Source organism: Nerophis lumbriciformis, linkage group LG28, assembly GCF_033978685.3.
Source record: "Nerophis lumbriciformis linkage group LG28, RoL_Nlum_v2.1, whole genome shotgun sequence".
Classification (NCBI taxonomy): domain Eukaryota; kingdom Metazoa; phylum Chordata; class Actinopteri; order Syngnathiformes; family Syngnathidae; genus Nerophis; species Nerophis lumbriciformis.
Genome location: NC_084575.2, coordinates 7293966 through 7312548, shown reverse-complemented (window position 1 = coordinate 7312548; position 18583 = coordinate 7293966). Strand labels below are relative to the sequence as shown.

At 39.3% G+C, this 18583-nt stretch overlaps 2 non-coding genes and 1 pseudogene across 2 annotated transcripts; 1 reads left to right on the top strand and 2 right to left on the bottom strand.

The window, feature by feature from the left end:
* Positions 1-5403: 5403 nt before the first annotated feature.
* Positions 5404-5522, bottom strand: LOC133571144 (5S ribosomal RNA). Its single transcript, XR_009810302.1, has one exon. It is a non-coding gene; the product is annotated as a 5S ribosomal RNA (ribosomal RNA).
* A 1469-nt stretch (positions 5523-6991) lies between these two features.
* LOC133571143 (5S ribosomal RNA) lies at positions 6992-7110 on the top strand. The gene has a single exon (XR_009810301.1). It is a non-coding gene; the product is annotated as a 5S ribosomal RNA (ribosomal RNA).
* A 3809-nt stretch (positions 7111-10919) lies between these two features.
* LOC133571258 (5S ribosomal RNA) lies at positions 10920-11028 on the bottom strand (annotated as a pseudogene).
* Between the last annotated feature and the right edge of the window lie 7555 nt (positions 11029-18583).

The window sequence follows — 18583 nt, the reverse complement described above, 5'->3', positions numbered from 1 at the left end:
ATTGGGATAGAATTGCTCTTTTTGATAATGTTGAACTGGCTTGGAAATATTTTCACAAAAACTGTTTGAGTATAGTGAACAAACATGCCCCTTTTAAAATGTAGGGTTAAAGGACGTGACAATCAGTGGTTTACATCGGACCTGTCAGATGTATTGCATGAGCGTAATGCTGCTTGGGCCAGGGTACGCAAGTCAGGGTTGGAAGCAGATTGGTTGAATTTTAGACAATTAAAAAATCAATTTACCTCTCTCCTTCGGAAAGTCAAATCAGAATTTTATTTCTCCACAACAACTGAAAACCTCAAACACCAAAAGAAGTTTTGGAAAATCATCAAATCTTTGTCCGCCTGCTGTAATTCAGTCAATCTCCCACCTAGTATACTTGTTGATGGTGTCAGAGTAAGTGACAGAAGAGAAATGGGTAGTCATTATAATAATCATTTTATTTCCTCTGGTTTTCTCTATAATTCTGACAACTTTACTGAAGTTCCGCTAACAAAAAGAACCGTTGAAAATACCCAAGTTTTTAACTTTACGCCTTTTACCACAACAGAGGTAATGAGTGCTCTAAAACAACTTAAACCTAGAAAACCAGCTGGCTCAGATAAGTTGGAGCCGCTCTTCCTAAAGTTGGCAGCTGAAATTATAGCTGGACCACTGACTCACATTTTTAACCTTACTCTAATTTCAAATGAAATCCCCTTGGATTGGAAATCTGTCCTTGTAATCCTCCAATTAAAAGGAGGTGACCCTAGTAATCTAAATAATTACAGACCGATCTCTAAACTCTCTGTTCTGGCAAAAGTGCTTGAATCCCTTATCAGTGAACAGATAAAATAGTTTTTGGACACCAACTTTATTCTGTCACCATTTCAGTCAGGTTTTGGCAGAAATCACAGTACTGTTACTGCTGCTATGAAGTTTATAAATGATGTAACTGAAGCTCTTGACAAGAAGCAGTGCTGTCTGTCCCTCTTCATTGACTTTTCAAAGGCATTTGATACTGTTGATCATGTCATTTTAATCAAACGTCTTTCAGCTATTGGTTTTTCCCAGCAAGCAGTTGGATGGTTTGCAAATGACCTCACAAGCAGAACTCAGGCTGTTCAGATAGAGGGTTCCTTCTCGGACGTACTGCAAGTGAAAAAGGGTGTCCCTCAAGGTTCTGTGTTGGGCCCATTATTAATTAATAATTAATAATCTTGGACGGAATATTCCGAACTCAACTTTCCATTCCTACGCTGATGATACTGTCATATACTGCACAGCACCCACTCCTGCTGAGGCCTTTAAATATCTACAACAAGCATTTGACAGAGTACAAGAACAACTTTGCTATCTTCAACTGCTTTTAAATGCAGAGAAAACAAAGTGTATGTTCTTTACCACATCAAAAACTGTAAGATCAGCACTGTGTGAGAACATTTGAACAAGAAATGGGCTACAAAATTGTGTTAGTATCTGATTTTAAATATTTAGGATTTTTAATTAATGACCACTTGAGTTTTAAGGAACACATTCAGTGTGTTGTAAAAAAAAACTGAAACTTTTACTGGGATTTTATTATAGAAACAAGTCTTGCTTTTCTTTTATTGTGAAACAGAAATTGGTGGAAACAACCTTTTTACCTGTTATTGACTATGGAGATGTGTTGTACATGAATGCTACTGCTGGTTGTCTCCACAAGCTGGATAGTGTGTACCACGGGGCACTGAGATTCATCACCAACTTACTCACCATTGTGTGTTATACTCAATGGTTAACTTACTCACCATTGTGTGTTGTACTCAATGGTTAACTTACTCACCATTGTGTGTTATACTCAATGGTTAACTGGACATCTTTATGTGCGTGACGCCTCAATCATTGGTATGTGTTCATCTACAAAACCATTCTGGGTATCACCCCATCTTATCTGGCATGTCTTTTAACAAAGAAACAAGGAAGTCACAATCTGCGTTCAATGAATGTTCTGCAATTTGTCGTCCCCAAAGTAAGAACTGAACTGGGCAAGAAAGCATTTAGGTTTTCAGCAGCGAAGGCTTGGAATAACCTACAATCCAATATTCAACTTCAAACCCTTGTTACATGACATGAGTTTAAAGCTTCTGTGAAAGGATTGCAGTCTACCTTGTCTGTATGCACATGTGTTATGTCAGCAAGTTTTAATGTTGTACATTTTATGTTTTATGTGTTGTTTACTGTTTTTAATGTAACCTTGCTGCTGCCCTCTTGGCCAGGTTTCCCTTGGAAAAGAGATCTTTGATCTCAATGGGATTTTTACCTGATTAAATAAAGAAAGAAAAAAGAAGAAAAAAACAGCTGTTTATTTGAAGTCTTAAAGAAGTCAACTATGTGTGCAGTGCAAGGTGAAATGCAGTTATGTCATCTTCTTGTCAATAACACACACACATCAAACTTTTGCGTGTTGTTGCTTCCTTATTTGTCATTATTCAAAGCTGATGTTAATGTGTAGCAGCGGCAGCTGAACTCAATGTGACAACGTGTAATAGATACGTCAGTCAGCTGGAATTAAAAATACAAATAGTTGTGTCATTAGTCCAGAATCTTCACGGTCCTCATGGACGACATAATTAGGAACCAGTACTAAAAAAAATGGTACTTGGTATACATCCCTAATCTTCACCACTAAACCTTTGAAATATGCTGACATATGTGCTGCTAAAGGTAAATAAACAGTAGCCATATTGAATGTTTGCCTTCATTTGACCACGTGAGGTAAGGAGGACGGCCTCTAGGTCACATGGTTACACCCCAGCAATTACACTGTTGATGATTGATGAGCATTCATTATTAAATGGTGGTGTTAAAAAGCAAGTATATCTCCATCTTTAGTCATAAATACTACCTACTCAGTGGCCTAGTGGTTAGAGTGTCCGTCCTGAGATCGGTAGGTTGGGAGTTCAAATCCCGGCCGAGTCATACCAAAGACTATAAAAATGGGACCCATTACCTCCCTGCTTGGCACTCAGCATCAAGGGTTGGAATTGGGGGTTAAATCACCAAAATGATTCCCGGGCGCAGCCACCGCTGCTGCCCACTGCTCCCAGGGGGTGATCAAGGGTGATGGGTCAAATGCAGAGAATAATTTCGCCACACCTAGTGTGTGTGTGTGACAATCATTGGTACTTTAACTTTTAACTTTAACTTTAAATGTGGCCCCCGGATGAACATGTGTCACAAACATTGTATTAGATGATATGTGGATGTTGTGCTTACTTGGACTGTGATGAAGCTGTGAGGACTCAGGTGCTTTGTCTTCATGCTCTTCAGTCTTCACAGAGACAACAGTCAGTGGAAACTTGCTGACATCATCCTCCTCCTGCCCTACAGGACACTCTCCCTCCTCTTCCTCTTTCATGTGTGAGGGCTGTGGATCCTCCAAAGTGAAACTGTCCCCCTGCAGATGAGGGAGACATTCTTCTTGGTGTCCAATCAGCTGATGGATGTCTACAGGACACAAACAAAACACATTTTAACTCCTACATGCTAAATATTAAATTGTACATGAAATATAGGGCTGTGGCTATTGAAAATGTTATTAATCAAGTGTTCTACTGGAAATGTTTTCGATTAATCGAGTAACTGGATAAAATAGTGTTGCTTGGTTAAAGACAAATTTAAGCGACTTTAAGACATTTCACTTAATAATGAACGGCCAATTGGTTTGAGATGGTATGAGATCAAGATGTCATCTTTAGATCAGGCTTTGTTTTTTCCACAATCACTGCCACATTAAAAAGTTAAAGTACCAATGATTGTCACACACACACTAGGTGTGGCCAGATTGTTCTCTGCATTTGACCCATCACCCTTGATCACCCCCTGGAAGGTGAGTGGAGCAGTGAGCAGCAGCGGTGGCCGCGCCCGGGAATCATTTTTATGGTGATTTAACCCCCAATTTCAACCCTTGATGCTGAGTGCCATTTTTATAGTCTTTGGTATGACTCAGTCGGGGTTTGAACTCACAACCTACCCATCTCAGGACGGACACTCTAACCACTAGGCCACTGAGTAGGTGGATGTAGCAGGTGTTGTAGTAGGTTAATGGCTGCACCAATATGAAGGAAATAACAGGTCAGTATAGCTTTTACACACATAAATAACTTGTCAAACCTGCCAGCTAGCAGGCTAGGTTTACAGCGTCAGTTACCATGGTAACTGACTCTGACTTTGTCTTACCTCTCTTATTTTTGGAGGTCAAACTCTGGAGCTTTACATACTCAGGAGTTTGCACTTAACCTGCTCTCTGGAATATTCCCCCGGTGACTGTGTGAGTTTTGTGTAAACATGTTGATACACTTTGTTACAAACTGAGAGGAACATCAACCTCTCATAAATATTGTGTGTCTGAAACTGTCTCGTTTTTATGAACAACATAAAACAATCAGTGCATCATCCTCACATGACAATTCATCTTCCTATAGACAATCTATTGAAGAAAAGTGTTAATAATAAATATAAAGTTAGTAAAGATGTGAGAGTAAGAAGTAAACAAACCTGTTGTGTGTAACACAACTTGATGTTTTTCATGTTGTCGCTCCTTCTCCTCTCTTGTTGGACAAAGTTCCTCCTCGTACTCTGCTATGGTTCTTTCGCACATTTTCACACAATCACAACACTTTACATTCACACTTGATCTCTGCTTAGCGATGTGTTTTCATCTCTCTTTGTTAGCAGCTAACAAGCTAAGCTAACTAGCAAGCTAAGCTAGCTGGAGAAGCATCAAAGTGCGCTCAGACTAATATACAAACAGTTATTATGACTCTATTTAATAGAGTGTAATAAAGGACATATATGTGTACATGGACGCACAGATTAAGAACACTGAACTGTGACGACTGCAATAACGTCTTCACCGTCAGACGCCATCTTGCTTTATCCTCGCCTTGTTTGGTTCGTGCGCAGTTTTGTCAGATCTCGCGAGAGAAACAAGTAACCAGCTCTTCCCCCCCACCTCCGGTGAAAATAAAAATAAACTTTTGCATTTTCAAAAACAAAGACATACAACTTATTTTGGTAAATAAACAGTAGCTTATATGACCCCTTTAAATGATAAGTTGGCTGATCAGAGCGAGACGAGTCGTGGCTCCTCAGCTTCATGCAGGACGGAGTGGTAGGAGGCGTGGGCGAGGTTGACTGACTGCAAAAGACCACACCTTTATTTTTAAATCAATCTAAATATTGCTCTAGTTGGTATTTGTGTTTTAAATCCTGTTGTAAAGGTTTGTACCTTCAACTGTAGTTGTAAATATTAAGTGGAATTGTATTATAATAACCGAATATATTCCCTTATTTTGGAATAGTTGCAATTAAAGCAATACATGAATCACAACAGCTGTAGTCTCAGCACTTTGTAGCGCCCTCTGGCGTGAGTGTAAAAGCTTACAGCACCTGGTATTCCCAGGCGGTCTCCCATCCAAGTACTAACCAGGCCCGACCCTGCTTAGCTTCCGAGATCGGACGAGATCGGGCGTGTTCAGGGTAGTATGGCCGTAAGCCGAAAGACGAGGTAAAAACAACCTTTTTAAATGGAACTCTTACGGGATGGAAGACATCCATCCATCCATTTTCTACCGCTTGTCCTTTTTGGGGTCGCGGGGGGTGCTGGAGCCTATCTCAGCTGCATTCGGGCAGAAGGCGGAGTACACCCTGGACAAGTCGCCACCTCATCACAGGGGGTGAAAGACAATTATTATTTATCTTAGAGCCTGGCGCGCATGCGTACACTAATGTGCTTTTTGTGGCTGTGTGAGGTGCAGCTCTCCATCCATTTTCTACCGCTTGTCTCTTTTGGGGTGGCGGGGGGTGCTGGATCACAGCTCTCAACACTGCTTTATGCGTAGGGACCGTCAATAAATCAACATTGCCTTGAAAAATGTATATCTGCTACATCAAAACACTGACTCATCTAAAAGAATGTAAATAATTAGTCATACCTCCTTATTGTGCATGCCCATTATTTCATAATTTTAAAATTATATCCATGTTTAATATAAAAAAATAAGGATATTTTCCCAATAGTCTCAATGTCATACAACTTGGTAACCTAATTCCACTTATTAGTCATGCTAACCTTTTAGTGTAACGCACACCCTTTTATTTTAAAATAGGGTTTTATTTAAAAACAAAAAATAATACGTTTTTTAGTAAAAATCATGTGCATGATATATCTTATACAGATAATTATCAACATTTGTATTAGCTCCAAATGAGAGTCAAGTTGGTTTTATGTTGGATAGTCGTAGTTGTTGCGGGAGCTAAAAATGAAACCATGGTTTTCAATATTACAAATTTATATAAAATCATATTAAACTTACAATTTAAAACAAAAAGGTGTGAAACACATTAGAAAAATCACTTCTAATATTTAAAATGAATTTGGGATTTTAGGTCATATGACCAGGAATCTATTGAAAATAAACATTTGTTTTTAATATCAAAATATTTTTGATCCTATTTTAAAATAAAAGGACTAATATAAAGTGGAATTGGGTTACTAAGTTGCATGATGACATGGAGACTTTTAAAACAAATAAATATTGTTTACATTAAAAAAATATTTAAATTATAAAATCAGGAACGATATTAAAAATGTAGGACTATTTATTTGACCTCCTTTTAGATGAATCAGTGTTTTGATGTAGCAGATATACATCTTCGAAGACAATAGTAATTTATTGACGGTCCCTAAGCATAAAGTAGTGTTGAGAGCGGCACCTCTCCTGCAATCTCCCCGCAGCATGAGAGAGCAGTGTGGGCACAGTGAGGGGGAGCTTCTGCTGGAGCTCCGGAGGCAAATATCCACCGTGAAAGCAACTTGACCGCCGTAGCAAAGGAAGACAATCATACAGACAGAAAAAGCACATTAGTGTACGCATGCGCGACAGGCTCTTAGATAAATAACAATTGTCTCCCATCCCGTCTGTAAGAGTTCCATTTAAAAAGGTTGGTTTTACCTCTTCTTTCGGCTTACGGCCATACTACCCTGAACACGCCCGATCTCGTCCGATCTCGGAAGCTAAGCAGGGTCGGGCCTGGTTAGTACTTGGATGGGAGACCGCCTGGGAATACCAGGTGCTGTAAGCTTTTACACTCACGCCAGAGGGCGCTGTTTCTCACTTCTTGCAAAAAATAAATTGTTTTTATTTCACTTTCAGTTCAATTTACCCTAACATGTCTAATATTTATCCATCTTTGGGCTGTTTTTGCCATCTTACCCGGCTACAAAAACACATGTCATATTATAAATTGACCAGTCACGGACTTTTGAGCGCTGATAGTCCGTCAATATGTTCAACACCGGGGTGATATGAACCAATCAGCGTGCCTTATTCCAACATCTCCAACTTTCTAAGCCAATCAGATCCGCCTCTGTCCAACTTTCTTCAACACATTTAATATTTGGCCAATGACAGAACGGCTGCTTTACTTCCGGCCTCATTAGCATATTTCAACATTTAACCAATCACGGATGATGACGACATTCCGCTACCTCCCAAGAAAGGAACTTCTTTTCAAAACAACATTTTATACTTTTTTGACACTTCAACGTAAAAACAATATTTAATTTTCTGCAGCTGATAAGAAGAGGGGAGAGTATTATTCACCTGTTCACGTTTAGTAAGGTGAAGATACACAACTACAAGAAGTGAATGCAGTAACAGTTTGGCCCTACAGACGTTCTAGCAATATAACAATATAACAATGTATCATAATTAATACACAATAAGAGAATGTTTGCTGTATAAATGAATGAATTAATTACTTAATTTAATTATAACACAACACGAGCAAAATAATGACAGTACATATGCAGGGATTACTTAAACTGATGTGTTGTGTTAATTTAGTAATATGAAAGTGTTGTTGTTTTATTTCATTTATAATTAATTGAACACAACATTAAACCGAGTACAAGACCAAATGTGCCAGATTTTGCTAATGTATTGTGTTGATTAACAATAGGAAATATATGACAATGATTTACTCGTCAATTACTTTATTTTATTTATAAAAGTTAAGACCCAAAATTAAAAGGCATACAAGAGCCCATGTATTTAAAAAGTATTAGTTTGCATTTCTCTTGAAGGACTTGGATGAATAAAGGCAGACACAACGTCTTCAAATCATGTCAGACTCGAGGTGGACTGTTGGCATGAAACAGTTTGTCAGCACTGGGACCTGAAAAATACTCCTGACTTAAAATACTCATACATAAAAACAAAACAAAAAAGAGCAAACAGGTGAAAGTAACGCGAAAAAGTTGCAATGAATTGACTCTTATAATACAAGGTGTTTTTTTTTCCTTTAAAGCTGTCATTGCTCAAAAAATAATAATGAATCAAAATAATGTTGTAATGAATTATTGACCTATTGAAGGCTCCAATTACTGCACATTAAAAATTCTACTTTGAAATATTTGTTGGGGGAAATATTACATATTTTGTGTGTTTGCATATAAAAGGCAACATTTTCTTTGACAAAAATAGCATAAAATATAAAATATATTAACGTAAAATTGACGGATATATCTGAAGTTGATATCGAAGTTTATTGGTTTAAAGTTAAAAAAATAAAAATAGCGTATGATGTTGTGGGAGAACACCTTGCAGCCCTAACTCGGGGCGGGGCGGGGTTTGGTGGCTGCATTCGGGCGGAAGGCGGGGTACACCCTGGACAAGTCGCCATCTCTTCACAGGGCCAACACAGATAGACAACATCCACACGTATATTCACACAGAAGGGCGGGGGTCTCAAACACGCGGCCCGCGGGGCAATTGCGACCTGCGCGACGTATTTTGCAGCCCGCACCTTAATATGAAAATGTATTGTTAGTACGGCCCGCAAGTTTTATATGAATGGCGCTTGAAAGCGTCATGCTTGTAAACCCTCCTGATTTTTCCGGGAGACTCCCGAATTTCAGTGCCCCTACCGGAAATCTCCAGGGGCAACCATTCTCCCGAATTTCTGCCGTTTTTCACCCAGACAACAATATTAAGGGCGTGCCGTGACGACACTGCCTTTAGCGTCCTCTACAGCCTGTACAAACAGCGTGCCAGCCCAGTCACATGTTGTATTTGGCTTCTGTAGACACACGTAAGTGACTACAAGACATGCTTGATCAATAGCCATACAGGTCACACTGAGGGTGGCCGTATAAACAAGTTTAACACTGTTACAAATATGCGCCACACTGTGAACCCACACCAAACAAGAATGACAAACACATTTCGGGAGAACATCCGCACCGTAACACAACATAAACACAACAGAACAAATACCCAGAATCCCATGCAGCCCTAACACTTCCGGGCTACAATATACACGCCCGCTACCACCAAACCCCGCCCCGCCCCGAGTTAGGGCTGCAAGGTGTTCTCCCACAACATCATACGCTATTTTTATTTTTTTAACTTTAAACCTATAAACTTTGATATCAACTTTAGATCTATCCGTCAATTATACGTTAATATTTTTTATATTTTATGCTATTTTTGTCAAAGAAAATGTTGCCTTTTATATGCAAACACACCAAATATGTAATATTTCCCCCGACAAATATTAAAAGTGGAATTTTTAATGTGCAGTAATAGGAGCCTTCAATAGGTCAATAATTCATTACAACATTATTTTTATTCATTATTATTTTTTGAGCAATGACAGCTTTAAAGGAAAAAAAACACTTTGTATAATAAGAGTCAACATTGCAACTTTTTCTCGTTACTTTCACCTGTTTGCTCTTTTTGTTTTTGTTTTTATGTATGAGTATTTTTAGGTCAGGAGTATTTTTCAGGTCCCAGTGCTGACAAACTGTTTCAGGCCAACAGCTGTCCACCTCGAGTCTGACATGATTTGAAGACGTTGTGTCTGCCTTTATTCATCCAAGTCTTTCAAGAGAAATGCAAACTAATACTTTTTAAATACATGGGCTCTTGTATGCCTTTTAATTTTGGGTCTAAACTTTTATAAATAAAATAAAGTAATTGACGAGTAAATCATTGTCATATATTTCCTATTGTTAATCAACACAATACATTAGCAAAATCTGGCACATTTGGTCTTGTACTCGGTTTAATGTTGTGTTCAATTAATTATAAATGAAATAAAACAATCAACAACAACATTTTCATATTAATAAAATAACACAACACATCAGTTTAGGTAATCCCTGCATATTTACTGTCATGATTTTGCTCCTGTTGTGTTCTAATTAAATTAAGTAATTAATTCATTCATTTATACAGCACACATTCTCATATTGTGTATTAATTATGATACATTGTTATATTGTTATATTGCTAGAACGTCTGTAGGGCCAAACTGTTACTGCATTCACTTCTTGTAGTTGTGTATCTTCACCTTACTAAACGTGAACAGGTGAATAATACTCTCCCCTCTTCTTATCAGCTGCAGAAAATTAAATATTGTTTGTACGTTCTAGTGTTAAAAAAGTATAAAATGTTTTGAAAAGAAGTTCCTTTCTTGGGAGGTAGCGGAATGTCATCATCATCCGTGATTGGTTAAATGTTGAAATATGCTAATGAGGCCGGAAGTAAAGCAGCCGTTCTGTCATTGGCCAAATATTAAATGTGTTGAAGAAAGTTGGACAGAGGCGGATCTGATTGGCTTAGAAAGTTGGAGATGTTGGAATAAGGCACGCTGATTGGTTCATATCACCCCGGTGTTGAACATATTGACGGACTATCAGCGCTCAAAAGTCCGTGACTGGTCAATTTATAATATGACATGTGTTTTTGTAGCCGGGTAAGATGGCAAAAACAGCCCAAAGATGGATAAATATTAGACATGTTAGGGTAAATTGAACTGAAAGTGAAATAAAAACAATTTATTTTTTGCAAGAAGTGAGAAACAGCGCCCTCTGGCGTGAGTGTAAAAGCTTACAGCACCTGGTATTCCCAGGCGGTCTCCCATCCAAGTACTAACCAGGCCCGACCCTGCTTAGCTTCCGAGATCGGACGTGTTCAGGGTAGTATGGCCGCAAGGCGAAAGACGAAGTAAGATTAACCTTTTTAAATATAACTATTACAGACGGGCTGAGAGACATCCATCCATCCATGTTCTACTGCTTGTCCCTTACCTCGCCCAGACGCCCACGCCTCCTACCACTCCGTCCTGCATGAAGCTGAGGAGCCACGACTCGTCTCGCTCTGATCAGGCAACTTATGATTTAAAGGGGTCATATAAGCTACTGTTTATTTACCAAAATAAGGTGTATGTCTTTGTTTTGAAAATGTAAAAGTTTATTTTTATTTTCGGAATGTTGAAATAGTTGTACCGGGGGTGGGGGGGGAGAGGTGGTTACTTGTTTCTCTCGCGAGATCTGGAAAAGAGCTGGTTACTTGTTTCTCTCGCGAGATCTGACAAGACTGCGCGCGAAGCAAAGAGGGCGAGGATAAAGCAAGATGGCGTCTGACGGTGAAGACGTTATTGCAGTCGTCACAGTTCAGTGTTCTTAATCTGTGCGTCCATGTACACATATATGTCCTTTATTACACTCTATTAAATAGAGTAACATCGTTAATAACTGTTTGCATCCGGTTATATTAGTCTGAGCGCACTTCTCGAGCTAGCTTAGCTTGCTAGTTAGCTTAGCTTGTTAGCTGCTAACAAAGAGAGATGAAAACACATCGCTAAGCAGAGATCAAGTGTGAGTGTAAAGTGTTGTGATTGTGTGAAAATGTGCGAAAGAACCATAGCAGAGTACGAGGAGGAACTTTGTCCAACAAAAGAGGAGAAGGAGCGACAACATGAAAAACATCAAGTTGTGTTACACACAACAGGTTTGTTTACTTCTTACTCTCACATCTTTACTAACTTTATATTTATTATGAACACTTTTCTTCAATAGATTGTCTATAGGAAGATGAATTGTCATGTGAGGATGTTCAGACACACAATATTTATGAGAGGTTGATGTTCCTCTCAGTTTGTAACAAAGTGTATCAACATGTTTACACAAAACTCACACAGTCACCGGGGGAATATTCCAGAGAGCAGGTTAAGTGCAAACTCCTGAGTATATAAATAAGAAAGGTAAGACAAAGTCAGAGTCAGTTACCATGGTAACTGACGCTGTAAACCTAGCCTGCTAGCTGGCAGGTTTGACAAGTTATTTATGTGTGTAAAAGCTATACTGACCTGTTATTTCCTTCATATTGGTGCAGCCATTAACCTACTACAGGGGTCGGCAACCTTTACCACTCAAAGAGCCATTTTGACCCGTTTCACAAATTAAAGAAAACAATGGGAGCCACAAAACTCTTTTGAAATTTAAAATGAAATAACACTGCATACAAAGTTTTTTTTTGCTTTGTGCTATGTATAAACCAGGGGTCTCAGACACGCGGCCCGTACCTTACTATGAAAATGTAATGTTAGTGCGGCCCGCGAATTTTATATGAATGCTGCTTGACAGCATCACACTTGCCAACCCTCCCGATTTTTCCGGGAGACTCCCGAATTCCAGGGTAACTATTCTCACGAATGTCTGCTGATTTTCACCCTAACAACAGTAATAAGGGCGTGCCGTGATGGCACTGCCTTTAGCGCCCTCTACAACCATTTGTACATGCAGCGTGACAGCCCAGTTACATGTTGTATGCGGCCTCTGCAGACACACATGAGTGACTGCAATGCATACTTGGTCAACAACCATACAGTTCACACTGAGGGTGGCTATATAAACAACTTTAACACTGTTACAAATATGCGCCACACTGTGAACCCACACCAAACAAGAATGACAAACACATTTCGGGAGAACATCCGCATTGTAACACAACATAAACACAACAGAACAAATACAATACGTGTGTCGGTTGAGGTGGGTGGGGTTTGGTGGTAGCGGGGGTGTACAATGTAGCCCGGAAGAGTTAGGGCTGCATAGGATTCTGGGTATTTGTTCTGTTGTGTTTATGTTGTGTTACAGTGCGGATGTTCTCCCGAAATGTGTTTGTCATTCTTGTTTGGTGTGGGTTCACAGTGTGGCGCATATAAGTAACAGTGTTAAAGTTGTTTTATACGGCCACCCTCAGTGTGACCTGTATGGCTGTTGACCAAGTATGCTTTGCAGTCACTTACGTGTGTAAGCAGAGGTCGCATACAACATGTGACTGGGCCGGCACGCAGATAGTATGGTGAAAAAGCGGACGCGACGACAGGTTGTAGAGGACGCTAAAGGCAGTGCCATCACGGCACGCCCTCAATGTTTTTGTCCGGGTGAAAATCAGGGAATGTTTGCTCCGGGAGAGGCACTGAAATCCGGAAGTCTCCCGGAAAAATCGGGAGGGTCAGCAAGTATGCAGCTGAGCCGCATCAGAGTGATCAAAGAGCCGCATGCGGCTTTGGAGCCGCGGGTGTCCGACCCCTGACCTACTACAACACCTACTACATCGACCGACTTGATTTAGTGTGCATGCTGACTACTAGGTTGTGAGTTCAAACCCCGACTGAGTCATACCAAAGACTATAAAAATGGGACCCATTACCTCCCTGCTTGGCACTCAGCATCAAGGGTTGGAAGTGGAAGTTAAATCACCATAAAAGTTATTGCACCGCTGCTGCTCACTGCTCTCCTCACCTCCCAGGGGGTGATCAAGGTTAATGGGTCAAATGCAGAGAACAATCTGGCCACACCTAGTGTGTGTGTGACAATCATTGGTACTTTAACTTTTTAATGTGGCAGTGATTGTGGAAAAAACAAAGCCTGATCTAAAGATGACATCTTGATCTCATACCATCTCAAACCAATTGGCTGTTCATTATTAAGTGAATTGTCTTAAAGTCGCTTAAATTTGTCTTTAACCAAGCAACACTATGTTTTATCCAGTTACTCGATTAATCGAAAACATTTCCAGTAGAACACTTGATTAATAACGTTTTCAATAGCCACAGCCCTATATTTCTTGTACAATTTAATATTTAGCATGTAGGAGTTAAAATGTGTTTTGTTTGTGTCCTGTAGACATCCATCAGCTGATTGAACACCAAGAAGAATGTCTCCCTCATCTGCAGGGGGACAGTTTCATTTTAGAGGATTCACAGCGCTCACATTTTAAAGGGGGCGAGGAGGATCCACAGCCCCCCTATTTTAAAGAGGAAGAGGAGGGAGAGTGTGTTGTAGGGCAGGAGGAGGATGATGTCAGCAAGTTTCCACTGACTGTTGTCTCTGTGAAGACTGAAGAGCATGAAGACAAAGCACCTGAGTCCTCACAGCTTCATCACAGTCCAAGTAAGCACAACATCCACATATCATCTAATACAATGTTTGTGACACATGTTCATCCGGGGGCCACATTTATGACTAAAGATGGAGATATACTTGCTTTTTAACACCACCATTTAAAAATGAATGCTCATCAATCATCAACAGTGTAATTTCTGGGGTGTAACCATGTGACCTAGAGGCCGTCCTCCTTACCTCACGTGGTCAAATGAAGGCAAACATTCAATATGACTACTGTTTATTTACCTTTAGCAGCACATATGTCAGCATATTTCAAAGGTTTAGTGGTGAAGATTAGGGATGTATACCAAGTACCATTTTTTTTAGTACTGGTTCCTAATTATGTCGTCCATGAGGACCGTGAAGATTCTGGACTAATGATGCAACTATTGGTATTTTTAATTCCAGCTGCCTGACGTAACTATGACACGTTGTCACATTGAGTTCAGCTGCCGCTGCTACACATTAAAATCAGCTTTGAATAATGACAAATAAGGAAGCAACAACATGCAAAAGATTGATGTGTGTGTTATTGACAAGAAGATGAAATAACTGCATTTCACCTTGCACTGCTCACATAGTTGACTTCTTTAAGACTTCAAATAAACAGCTGTTTTTTTGTTTTGTTTTTCTTTCTTTATTTAACCAGGTAAAATCACATTGAGATCAAATATTTATTTTCCAAGGGAGACCTGGCCAAGAGGGCAGCAGCAAGGTTACATTAAAAACAGTAAACAACACATAAAACATCAAATGTACAACATTAAAACTTGCTGACATAACACATGTGCATACAGACAAGGTAGACTGCAATCCTTTCACAGAAGCTTTAAACTCATTCAATGTAACAAGGGTTTGAAGTTGAATATTGGATTGTAGGTTATTCCAAGCCTTCGCTGCTGAAAACCTAAATGCTTTCTTGCCCAGTTCAGTTCTTACTTTGGGGACGACAAATTGCAGAACATTCATTGAAAGAAGATTGTGACTTCCTTGTTTCTTTGTTAAAATACAAGACAGATAAGATGGGGTGATACCCAGAATGGTTTTGTAGATGAACACGTACCAATGATTGAGGTGTCGAGCACATAAAGATGTCCAGTTAACCATTGAGTATAACACACAATGGTGAGTAAGTTAACCATTGAGTATAACACACAATGGTGAGTAAGTTAACCATTGAGTATAACACACAATGGTGAGTAAGTTAACCATTGAGTATAACACACAATGGCGAGTAGGTTGGTGATGAATCTCAGTGCCCCGTGGTACACACTATCCAGCTTGTGGAGACAACCAGCAGTAGCATTCATGTACAACACATCTCCATAGTCAATAACAGGTAAAAAGGTTGTTTCCACCAATTTCTGTTTCACAGTAAAAGAAAAGCAGGACTTGTTTCTATAATAAAATCCCAGTAAAAGTTTCAGTTTTTTTTTTACAACATACTGAATGTGTTCCTTAAAACTCAAGTGGTCATCAATTAAAAATCCTAAATATTTTAAAGCAGATACTAACACAATTTTGTTGCCCATTTCTTGTTCAAATGTTCTCACACAGTGCTGATCTTACAGTTTTTGATGTGGTAAAGAACATACACTTTGTTTTCTCTGCATTTAAAAGCAGTTGAAGATAGCAAAGTTGTTCTTGTACTCTGTCAAATGCATGTTGTAGATATTTAAAGGCCTCAGCAGGAGTGGGTGCTGTGCAGTATATGACAGTATCATCAGCGTAGGAATGGAAAGTTGAGTTTGGAATATTCTGTCCAAGATAATTATTTATTAATTAATAATGGGCCCAACACAGAACCTTGAGGGACACCCTTTTCCACTTGCAGTACGTCAGAGAAGGAACCCTCTATCTGAACAGCCTGAGGTCTACTTGTGAGGTCATTTGCAAACCATCCAACTGCTTGCTGAGAAAAACCAATAGCTGAAAGACGTTTGATTAAAATGACATGATCAACAGTATCAAATGCCTTTGAAAAGTCAATGAAGAGGAACAGACAGCACTGCTTCTTGTCAAGAGCTTCAGTTACATCATTATAAACTTCATAGCAGCAGTAACAGTACTGTGGTTTCTGCCAAAACATGACTGAAATGGTGACAGAATAAAGTTGGTGTCCAAAAAGTATTGTATCTGTTCACTGATAAGGGATTCAAGCACTTTTGCCAGAACAGAGAGTTTAGAGATCGGTCTGTAATTATTTAGATTACTCGGGTCACCTCCTTTTAATAGGGGGATTACAAGGGCAGATTTCCAATCCAAGGGGATTTCATTTGAAATTAGAGTAAGGTTAAAAATGTGAGTCAGTGGTCCAGCTATAATTTCAGCTGCCAACTTTAGGAAGAGCGGCTCCAACTTATCTGAGCCAGCTGGCTTTCTAGGTTTAAGTTGTTTTCGAGCCCTCACGACCTCTGTTGTGGTAAAGGGCGTAAAGTTAAAAACCTGGGTATTTTCAACGGTTCTTTCCGGAGTTAGCGGAACTTCAGTAAAGTTGTCAGAATTATAGAGAAAACCAGAGGAAATAAAATGATTATTATAATGACTACCCATTTCTCTTCTGTCACTTACTCTGACACCATCAACAAGTATACTAGGTGGGAGATTGACTGAATTACAGCAGGCGGACAAAGATTTGATGATTTTCCAAAACTTCTTTGGGTGTTTGAGGTTTTCAGTTGTTGTGGAGAAATAAAATTCTGATTTGACTTTCCGAAGGAGAGAGGTAAATTGATTTCTTAATTGTCTAAAATTCAACCAATCTGCTTCTAACCCTGACTTGCGTGCCCTGGCCCAAGCAGCATTACGCTCATGCAATACATCTGACAGGTCCGAGGTAAACCACTGATTGTCACGTCCTTTAACCCTACATTTTCTAAAAGGGGCATGTTTGTTCACTATACTCAAGAAGTTTTCGTGTAAATATTTCCAAGCCAGTTCAACATTATCAAAAAGAGCAATTCTATCCCAATTAAAAAGATACAAGTCATGTAAAAAAGCTTGCGTCTCAAATAATTTCATATTGTGTTTTTCAAGAAGACGAGGCTTGCTTTTAGGAATCCTTGTGTCTCGCACTACTGCAATCACACAATGATCACTCACATCATTAGGGAAAACACCAAATGCAACACATTTGAAGGGCATATTTGTTAGAATTAAGTCAATGAGTGTATCTTTTTGAGGGCATTTAGGATTAAGTCTTGTAGCTGAGTTAATTAATTGTGTTAAATTTAGAGATTCACACTGTGCTTTCAAAGAGTCCGACACAGATGTGAGCCAGTCCAAGTTCAAATCACTATTTCCTTGTATTTCAGTTGAGACAGAAGCTTCACAAGAGTAGATAGGTTATTACTAGGGGCAGATGGAGGCCTATAACACCCCAATACCATAATGTGGTGATTTCTAGCTAATCCAATTTCAAGTGCTAACAGTTCAAGTTCTTTACTTACTGATTCAGAGAGCACTAATTTAACATCAAACCTCTGCTTAATATATATGGCCACTCCACCACCTTTTCTTTGTCGGTCAGTACGATAGACATTATAGCCATGAATGTAAATATCTTTATCAAGCACAGATTGTTTAAGCCAAGTTTCAGATAAGACTACAATATCAGCATTTGTTGAGTTAATCCAGATCTTTATCATATCCAGTTTAGGGAGTAAACTCCGAACATTGATATGAATAATCCCAAGACCAGATCTAGTTTTAAAATCCGCAGGTGTAAAACATTGTGTAGGTGTATCAGGGCCTGGATTAGTCTCAACATTTCCTGAGAGCAATAACAATACTATAACTAAACATTTGCGCTTAAAGTTACCATCTTTTGAGTCGGTCTTTAATCTGTGAAAGTAAGTGCTCACAATAGGGGAAGATGCAGTAATGTTGACGTGATCTCTCAAAACAAGGAAACAATAAGAATGAATGGACTCTCTCATAGTATGCAGCCATTTGGTTTTGTCCAAAGTCACAGAAATCTTCAACTGAGATCAGGCCGAGGTTATTTTGTAGCTGCCACTATGATGAATTGTCAAATTATCAAATATGTCAAATTGTGCATCTTGAAGTAGCATAGCTCGTGAGTGGGGGTGACCAGACCCATTTGGGACACCAGTAAAACCACACAAAAGTATAAAACACAATGTAATAATATGTGACATAGGGAGAGGAGAAGTTCCACACGTTTTACCACTTTTGAAGATGTTAGCAGACAGGGCTAAAGACTAGCAACCAAGGCCGACGGGTGGAAGCCCGTAGACAAAGCCAATGGCTGGAGGCAAACAGCAGGTCGATGGAAGGCTAGTAGGCAGGTCG